Below are 10,255 nucleotides of genomic sequence, written 5' to 3' on the forward strand. Positions count from 1 at the left end.
TCATGGGGGGGGGGGGGGGGGCCACTTCCCTCCAGTAATAAATTGATGATCTCTTGATGTCTCAGACAGGTGACCTGTCAACCGATGACTTCTTCTAGTGAAGTTACGCCACAAATTTCTTTTCTCCCCAACTCTGTTCAGTATCTCCTCATTAGTTACGTAATTTACTCATCTAATCGCCAATGTTCTTCTGCAGCAGCAGATTTCAAAAGCTTCTATTCTAGTCTTAACTTTTTGTCGTCCATACTGCACTTCCACACACGGCTAGACCCTTACGAACACTTTCAAAAAAGACTTTGCAACACAAAAATCTATATTCGATGTTAACAAATTTCTCTTTTTGAGTGAAACGTTTCTTGCCGATGCCAATCTATATTTTACATCCTTTCTATTTTGGCCATCATCAGTTATTATGCTCCTAAATACCAAAACTTGCCAACGGCTTTGCCGCAGTGGTAACACCGGTTCCCGTCAGATCACCGAAGACAAGCGCTGTCGGGCTGGGCTAGCACTTGGATGGGTGACCATCCGGTCTGCCGAGTGCTGTTGGTAAGCGGGGAGCACTCAGCCATCGTGAGGCAAACTGAGGAGCTACTTGACTGAGAAGTAGCGACTCCGGCCTCGTAAACAGACATACGGCAGGGCGGGCGGTGTGCTGACCACATGCCCCTCCATACCCGCATCCAGTGACGACTGTGACTGAGGATGACACGGCGGCCGGTCGGCTCCGTTGGGCTTTCCAAGGCCTGCTCGGATGGAGTTTAGTTTAGTTGTTTGTGTCTCGTGTCCTAATCTAATTCCCTCAGCACCACCTGTTTTATATCGACTGCATTCCATACACATTTCTCATTTTTTATGTTCGTCTTATACCCTCCTCTCAAGGCACTGTCCACACCGTTCAATTGCTCTTCTGAGTCCTTTGCTGATCCTGGTGGAATTAAAACGCTATCGGCAAACCTCAGAGTTTTTATTTCTTCTCCTTGGAGTTTAATTCCTATTCCAAATTTTTCTTTGGCCGTCTTTACTGCTTGCTCAATGTACAGACTGAATAAAATCGGCAACAGGCTACAACCCTGTCTCACTCTTTTCTCAACCAACCGTTTCCCTTTCATGCCCTCTACTCTTATAACTACCGCCAGATTTCTGTCTTTTGCTCCTTGTATTTTATCCCTGCTACCCTCAGTATTTCAAAGAGAATATTTCAGTTAACATTGTAAAACGCTTATTAAGTCTATGTATGAAGGTAGTATCTATTCCTGAAAGAACAGTTACCGTTGATGACCATGCACCATTCGTTAGAATGAAATGATACTTAAATGGACACCCTAGCTGCAAACAGGTGTTGATGTACTTCATTGGGGACATGTTGGAAATGTGTACCCCGACCGGTTCTCGAACCCGGGATCTCCTGCTTACATGGCAGGAAATCCCAGGTTCGAGTCCCGATCGGGGCACACATTTTCATGTCCCCAATGATGTATATCAACGCCTGTTTCCAGCTAGAATGTCAGTTTAATTATCATTCCAAATGCTATACTCCCGTAGTTTTCTTTTCCTTAACCTATCTTCTAAGGTAAGTCACCGGGTCAGTACTGCCTCGCGTGTTCCTACATTTCTCCGGAATCCAAATTGATTACACCGAGGTCAGCTTCTACCAGTTTTTCATAAAAGGCATGGAAAGTAAAGGCAAAGAAAACTTTGAGGTTGCAAGTAAATTTGGGAAGCATTAATTCTTTCGACATCTTGCACTAACTATAAACACCTGGTGTTTGCAATTAGATGGTTGTTTTAATGTTTATGTACGAAAACAGTCTCAGTTTACGTTCTTAAAATCTTCTCTCTCATCGCATGGTTAGGCAACAAACTACACATAACGGAGCAATGTGAAATGTACAGGTTGTATCAAAAAGAATCATCCGATTTGCGAGTCTATATTTCTAAAACTAATAAACATATACAATAAATTTTGTTTTTTGATGAACTGGAAATTCAAAAAGTTGTTTTTTTTTCATACCTTTTCGTACGTGCTCAATATGCCCCTCTTGAGACGCACGGCGTATGTCAATGAGGTATTCAAATTGTTCCCACACTGCAGCGAGCCATTCTTGAGTTACAGCTTCCACAGCTGCTGTTATGCGCTGTCTCAGTTCATTCATTGTTGTTGGTAACGGAGGCACATAAAGTCTTTTATAAAACCCCATAACAAACAATCACATACAATGAGGTCTGGTGACATTGGAGGCCAGCAATATAAGCCTGAATCATTTGGTCCAGTGCGACCGATCCATTGTTCAGCAGTATTTTGATTTAAAAACTACACCGTCATAAATCGCCCATTCCACCGCCGACACGCGCCAAAAATGCTGTTTTTGCTAAACGCTTAACCATCTGGAGTTCCCACATCTGTCACTTTCATTTCTGGCCAGGTCCTGCGTATTCTACCAGAGATTAAACCCTGAGATCCTAAACTTTCCTTTCCTAATTGAACTTGCTCCCCAGAATGAAGTACGGGGAAATGAGTACTGTGTATTTGTACTCAAGCTGCTTTCCATACGGGAGTGAAATATTGTTAAATTAGCTTGAAAAGTATAAAAGTGGAACGGTGCCAGAAATACTGTGCTGTAGTAAATAGATGAAAGAGATGTAGACGTATCAGAAAGGTTAGCTTGAGCACAAAAAGATACAGCTATAGAGAGAGAAATCGAGTTTATTACATAGTGCAGCCGTTTTCTCTAATGTACGAGATACTTAATGTCTCACGTGTGATTGCAGTTTTGTTTGGCGTAGCGAAAAGTCTTTAGGTGAAATCTGTGACGTAGCGTCACAAAGACGTAACGTGGACTCAGTTCTGCAGTTTGGGATCTCTGATGCTTTGGGATCAGGCTAGACATTAACCGCAGCGCTACAGCAGTGATTTTGCCCCAGAGCGTCATTTCGAGGTGTTGACGACAGTTCCGAGACACACGAAATGTTGGATGCAGATCGGCACAAGATCACGACCGATGTTTCGCCTTGACTGTGTAATAAAGTCTAACAGTGTCTGGAGGAGAATAGACAACGGTGTTTACAGCCGCCTCGGGTGTTGCTAGTTCCTGAAAAACTGTGGATGCGATGCTCAAAGCAGATGGCAATAGTATGCTACGTATGTCTGGCAGTGTGTGATCTTACCCACAGCAAAGCAGATGCTGAGCCGCTGTGCATTCACATTAATGCGAACATCTTTTAAAAGCCTGAGTAACTGTCTTACGCAACGCGGAAAATTTATACACTGTTTGAGTGCTGTGCTGATCTGTCTAAAGTTGTTCACACGCCCCATGGATCGTAAGTGCAACCTATCGCTAAGGTATGAAACGAGGCAGTTATACAATTGTAATACACTTTGCCAAAGAAAAATACGGCAACATGCAGACCATTTACTGAAACGTAGATTACTCGACTTAGCTGTAGTATTGTTATTTAGTTAAAAATTTGTTTATAATAATATGAAACTCCTGTTACCGAAGTAATGCGCTTGCCTTTGTAACGGGAGAGATTCGAGTTGATAAACACTGACCAAATTTTTTATCTCTGTTCCAAACAGCGGTTCTCTTCATTAAAAACAGGAAAGCCTTGCACAGCAACACGTCTTTAGTTATCAGGTCGTTAAAACGTGGTAATTCTAATATTGATGCATGCGTTATCTTCGGCACTTATCGCCTCTCATATAATTTTATTCCGCAGATCGAACACCTATTAGTCTTTTCTTCAATTACTCTTTAGATACTGACACTATCATAGTGAAATGTGGCACATACACACTTATCATTCGCACACACTCTTTCTCAGTCGACCAAACAGTAATAGTAAATCACAAAATAAAGCGTTTTAGGTACCGTCGATAGGAGTTATGTTGCGAGGCAAAACTACTGCCCGTTCTACATGGAACTGAAGTAGCAATGTAGTTTATAATAGAATTCAGTCTTAATTGTCAATTAATTTATTTAATTTAACAAATCTCTTGTCAGAAAATGTCATCAATGTTTAAACCGGGATACCATGTGTATACTGATGTAGCATGTTATGACGTGGTGGAAATGAAATAATTTGCTAGAATTCTTGCACTGCACAAAAGATAATAGTCTTCTAACTGAATAAAGTTTATTTTAATTAATTCTTCAATCAAACGACGTTCAAGAAACTGTTAAAGTGTCACGTTTCAATGTGAAAAAATCATTGCTTCAGACTCGCTGTCTCTGCTATATTATATTTTTGTTGACACCAGCGACTCAAGAAAAGTAATGGAATTGAGAAAACGTACCTTAATGCTGCGTCTGCGTTGCCTTCAGCTTGCGCCTTGTGCTGGACCATAAAAGAAGATGGTCCGCCACAATGGCGAATATTTTGTCGCTATATTGTGATTAATACCGTATGAAATTTAAGCATTGATCTCCCACGCTCTGAAGCAGTGAATTTTGCTCTTGTGTTCACGCCTTAGATTTCTGTAGCAACAAGATGTATCAGGATGAGAGTTTTAAGTCTGAAATGCAGTTGAAACACCATGGTCCTATTTCTCCGAGACGAGCGAGTTCATTCAGTCGCAAGACTTTCCGTAAGTTCTTTACACTTTCGTTTGTAATGTTAGTCCACTATCACAATGCTCCTAATCATTAATCGTTTGCGTCTTCCATTCTCCTAAAACCACCGTGTTGAAGTTCTCCGTTTATAACCGAACACCTTTCAATGCAATTATATCACATTCCACGCGTTTCATCTCGTCCTTCCGCTAGTTGATGTTCTTCCTCTCACTCAGTGGAGATCTGCAATCAACATCACCAGAATTGGCCTCTTTTTAATAACGAAACAGCCCGCCATTTGCTTAACGATATGATTGCAGGCTCACTGTGACCTTAGAGAAAGGATAAATCGTCTGGGAGGTGTCAGCATTATCAAAGGTTGTCAAGAACGTCGTCCTATTGCTAATCGTACTGAGAACTATCGTTCTGGACTGTGAAATGTATGGAATCAACGACCCAAGGGAAGGGATGGTTTCATTCACGCCCTTAATGCCACCCCTGAGACTTTTTCGAATCGATGTGTTTTACTTGGTTAACCCTAAGAAAACTGCGTGATCTGACCACTGGGCGTCGTCCTTCTGACCTCCATTGCAGAGGTGTCAAAATAAGAGGCGAAAAGTGGGTAAGTGAGGGGTGTGGCGACCTTCTGTTCATGTGCCACATCAGCTGTGGCGTTTGGAAGAATTGTGGTGAACTTTGGTGCGAATGTGTAATCGTTAACCCACATTGATTTGTGTACTCTGGCCTTTTTTTTTCCTGATAGGTCGACACCTTGCTGTTTGAAAAGTCACCTAACCCGAGAACGACGTCGCAGGGCGCCGCGCCTTTGCATCATTACAGAGGAAGGTCGTTGGCACCTATGAACTAAACTGCAAACTTCTGTGTCACAAAGGCAGACAATTATGGGGTCTCGAAAATGTGACTCCTTAATTGTGTTGCACTCTGTAGAAGACAAGCCTCACTAGCTTGGAAGTAAGCGCATATGTAATGCAAGGACAACACATTTTACCACAGAAGATGCTTCATAATAGTCTGAGGCGTGTGACAAAATGAAAATTCCACTTATTTAGTTGCACTCAGACGTAATCTCAAAATAATCAATGGAATATTACTAGCACTTAAGGCTCAACAACACTAAAGATTTTTTTAAAAAAAATTAAGCTTTCATTGATCTGTGCCAACGGCATCGCCACAGTGGTAACACAGGCTCCCGACAGATCACGAAGTGCTGTCGGCCTTGGTTATCACTTGGATGGGTCACCGTGCATGTATGCCGAGTGCTGTAGGCAATTGGGCTGCACTCATCTCTTGTGAGGACGATTGAGGAGCTGCTTGATTGACAGGTAGTGGCACCAGTCACGAAAACTAACAACGGCCGGGAGAGCGGTGTGCTGACCACATCTCACTCCGTATCTGCATCTTGTGACGTCTGAGACCTGAGGACGATACGGCAGCTGATCGGTACCGTTGAACCTTCAAGGCCTGTTCAGACAGTGTTTGCTTTTTTTTTTCTCTTGATTTGTAAGCCTTCCTACCTCCCGTTCTGGAATGAAGCTCTCTTTTCCTCACTGTGCTTACATTTTCAATTCCATGATACTAAATAGTGAATACCCCCCCGTTGGAGGGGAAGCTTGCGTGCCTCAGCGATACAGATAGCCGTACCGTAGGTGCAACCACAACAGGGGGGGGGGGGGGTATCTATTGAGAGGCCAAACGTGTGGTTCCTGAAGAGGGGCAGCAGCCATTTCAGTAGTTGAAGGGGCAACAGTCTCGATGATTGACTGATCTGGCCTTGTTACACTAACCAAAGCAGCTTTGCTGTGCTGGTACTGCGAACGGCTGAAAGCAAGGGGAAACTAAAGTCGTAATTTTTCCCGAGGGCATGCAGCTTAGCTGAATGGTTAAATGATGATGACGTCCTCTTGGGTAAAGTATTCCGGAAGTAAAATAGTCCCCCATTCGGATCTCCGGGTGGGGACTCCTCAGGAGGACGTTGTTGTCAGGAGAAAGAAAACTGGCGTCCTACGGATCGGAGCGTGGAATGTCAGATCCCTTAATCGGGCAGGTAGGCGAGTAAATTTAAAAAGGGAAATGGATAGGTTAAAGTTAGATATAGTGGGAATTAGTGAAGTTCGGTGGCGGGAAGAGCAAAACCTTTGGTCAGGTGAATACAGGGTTATAAATACAAAATCAAATAGGGGTAATGCAGGAGTAGGTTTAACAATGAATAACAAAAAAACATGAGTGCGGGTAAGCTACTACAAACAGCGTAGTGACAAATTTTTGTGGCCTAGATGAATATGAAGCCCACGCCTATCACAGTAGTACAAGTTTATATGCGAAATAGCCCCGCAGATGACGAAGAGATTGGTGAAATGTATTATGAGATAAAAGAAATTATTCAGATAGTGAAGGGTGACGAAAATTAATAGTCATGGGTGACTGGAATTCGATAGTAGGGAAAGGAAGAGAAGGAAACGAAGTAGGTGAATATGGATTGGGGGTAAGGAATGAAAGAGGAAGCCGCCTGGTAGAATTTCGCACAAAGCATAACTTGTTCATAGCTAATACTTGGATAAAAAAATCATGAAAAAAGGTTGTATATATGGAAGAAGCCTGGAGATACTCGAAGGTTTCAGATAGATTATATAATGGTAAGACAGAGATTATGAACCAGGTTTTAAATTGCAGGACATTTCCACGGACAGATGTGGACTCTGACCACAATCTATTGGTTATGAACTGTAGATTAAAACTGAAGAAACTGCAAAAAGGTGGGAATTTAAGGAGGTGGGACCTGGATAAACTGACAGAAACAGAGGTTGTACAGAGTTCCAGGGTGAGCATTAGGGAAAGATTGACAAGAATCGGGGAAAGAAATACAGTAGAAGAAGAATGGGTAGCTTCGAGAGATGAAATAGTGAAGGCAACAGAGGATCAAGTAGGTAAAAAGACGAGGGCTAGTAGAAATCTTTAGTTACAGAAGAGATATTGAATTTAATTGATGAAAGGACAAGATACAAAAATGCAGTAAATGAATCAGGCAAAAAGGAATACAAACGTCTCAGAAATGAGATTGACAGGAAGTGCAAAATGGCTAAGCAGGAATGGCTAGAGGACAAATGTAAGGATGTAGAAGCATATCTAGGGGTGATATAGATACTGCCTGCGGGAAAATTAAAGAGACCTTTGGAGAAAAGAGAGCCACTTGCGTGAATATCAAGAGCTCAGATGGAAACCCAGTTCTAAGCAAAGAAGGGAAATCAGAAAGGTGGAATTCTTTACAGACGAATGGAAAAATTGGTAAAACCCGACCCCGGGGAAGATCAGTATGGATCCCGTAGAAATGTTGGAACACGTGAGGCAATACTGACCTTACGACTTATCTTAGAAGCTAGATTAAGGAAAGGCAAACCTACGTTCCTAGCATTTGTAGAAAAAGCATTTGACAATCTTTACTGGAATACTCTTTCAAATTCTGAAGGTGGCGGGGGTAAAATACAGGGAGCGAAAGGCTATTTACAATTTGTACAGAAACCAGATGGCAGTTATAAGAGCCGAGGGACATGAAAGGGAAGCAGTGGTTGGGAAGGGAGTGAGACAGGGTTGTAGCCTCTCCCAGATGTTATTCAATCTGTATATTGAACAAGCAGTGAAGGAAACAAAAGAAAAATTCGGAGTAGGTATTAAAATCCATGGAGAAGAGATAAAAACTTTGAGGTTCGCCGATGACATCGTAATTCTGTCAGAGACTGCAAAGGACTTGGAAGAGGAGTTGAACGGAATGGACAGTGTCTTGAAAGGAGGATATAAGATGAACATCAACAAAAGCAAAACGAGGGTAATGGAATGTAGTGGAATTAAATCGGTTGACGCTGAGGGAATTAGATTAGGAAATGAGACGCTTAAAGTAGCAAATGAGTTTTGCTATTTGGGGAGCAAAATAACAAATGATGGTCGAAGTAGAGAGGATACAAAATGTAGACTGGCAATGGCATGGAAGGCGTTTCTGAAGAAGAGAAATTTGTTAACATCGTGTATAGATTTAAGTGTCAGGAGAGTATAAAATTAAGTTCCAGGAAGTCGTTTCTGAAACTATTTGTTTGGAGTGTAGCCATGCATGGAAGTGAAACGTGGACGATAAATAGTTTACACAAGAAGAGAATAGAAGCTTTCGAAATGTGGTGTTACAGAAGAATGCTTAAGATTAGATGGGTAGATCGCATAACTAATCAGGAGGTATTGAATAGAATTGGGGAGAAGAGAAATTTTTGGCACAACTTGACCAGAAGAAGGGATCGGTTGGTAGGACATGTTCTGAGGCGTCAAGGGATCATCAATTTAGTATTGGAGGGCAGCATGGAGGATAAAAATCGTAGAGGGAGACCAAGAGATGAATAAACTAAACAGATTCAGAAAGATGTAGGTTGCAGTAGGTATTGGGAAATGAAATAGCTTGCACAGGATAGAGTAGCATGGAGAGCTGTATCAGACCAGACTCTGGACTGAAGAAGTAGTAAATTAATCAGTTGTGATGGACATGGGAAGAGGACTCCTCCTTTTTCTTTCTTGACTGATCCCCCATCCTCATGGTTTGTTCGGGTTATTGATTTGGTAATTTTAAAGGTATATGTCGGCTTGTTACCTTGTCTCACCACCCCTTCTCCAAAGAGACAGAATTTGTGCACCTTATTTGTCCGCATCTAATGTTATACCATGTTAAAGTGCGAGAACGTTTTCGAAATGTTTACAAGTCATGTGACTGGGGCGGGACGTGAGTATCAGCCTGATGTTCACCTAGTCGGATCTGGGAAACCGACTAAATACCTCATCCAGGCTGACCGGCACGCAGGCCCTCATTGTTAAGCCACTGGTGGCTGAGCGGTTCTAGGCGCTTCAGTCTGGAGCCGCGCGACCGCTGCGGTCGCAGGTTCGAATCCTGCCGCGGGCATGGATGTGTGTGATGTCCTTAGGTTAGTGAGGTTTAAGTAGTTCTAAGTCTAGGGGACTGATGACGTCAGATGTTAAGTCCCATAGTGCTCAGAGCCATTTTTAAGCCACTGGGCGGATTTGATCCGGGCCAGTGCGCCTCTCCGAATCCCGCACGCCGATGCTAACAAGTACGCCTGTGGGCGGATTCTGTCCGTGGCCAGTGCGTCTGTCCAAATCCCGAAAGCCGACGCTAACGACTAAAGCGCCAGGCAGATTCCATCCGAGGCCGTCGCACCTCTCCGAATGCCGGAAGCCGATGCTAACGAGCGCGGCAGTCGGGGCTCTTCGTACGTGGGGGGCGGGGTAACGTCAGAGAACAGTTGCAGCACCCCTTGTAAAACGCAAATCTTGTCTAACGGACTGTAAAGTTTGAGGCACAGATTTTTTTTAGAATTTGTGACTCTTGGTTCACAGTAGGGTCTTATATAATTTTCTTCATTTGGTATACTGCTGCTAGCAATATTTCCCGTGATGCACACTGTTAACTATTAAGATGGCTTATAGTGACAGAAGTTTCTTCTATTCTATGCACTGCAACTGGACTGAAGTATACTTTATGGGAAATGGCTGCGAGTCTCCTATAATGCCTTTTCATTAGACATCATCATTATTTGCCATCGAGACCTTGCTAGTTTTAGTAGCTATTAATTTTTTTCCCGTAATTTCCTTCAAAGAGTTGCATCCAATTTCATAAGACTTTATCTTCTACA

General features: G+C 42.7%; 1 pseudogene; it reads left to right on the forward strand.

Moving 5' to 3' along the window:
• The first annotated feature begins 434 nt into the window (after positions 1 to 434).
• LOC126288235 (5S ribosomal RNA) lies at positions 435 to 552 on the forward strand (annotated as a pseudogene).
• Positions 553 to 10,255: the final 9,703 nt, after the last annotated feature.

Source organism: Schistocerca gregaria, chromosome 1 (genome assembly GCF_023897955.1).
Source record: "Schistocerca gregaria isolate iqSchGreg1 chromosome 1, iqSchGreg1.2, whole genome shotgun sequence".
Classification (NCBI taxonomy): Eukaryota; Metazoa; Arthropoda; class Insecta; order Orthoptera; family Acrididae; genus Schistocerca; species Schistocerca gregaria.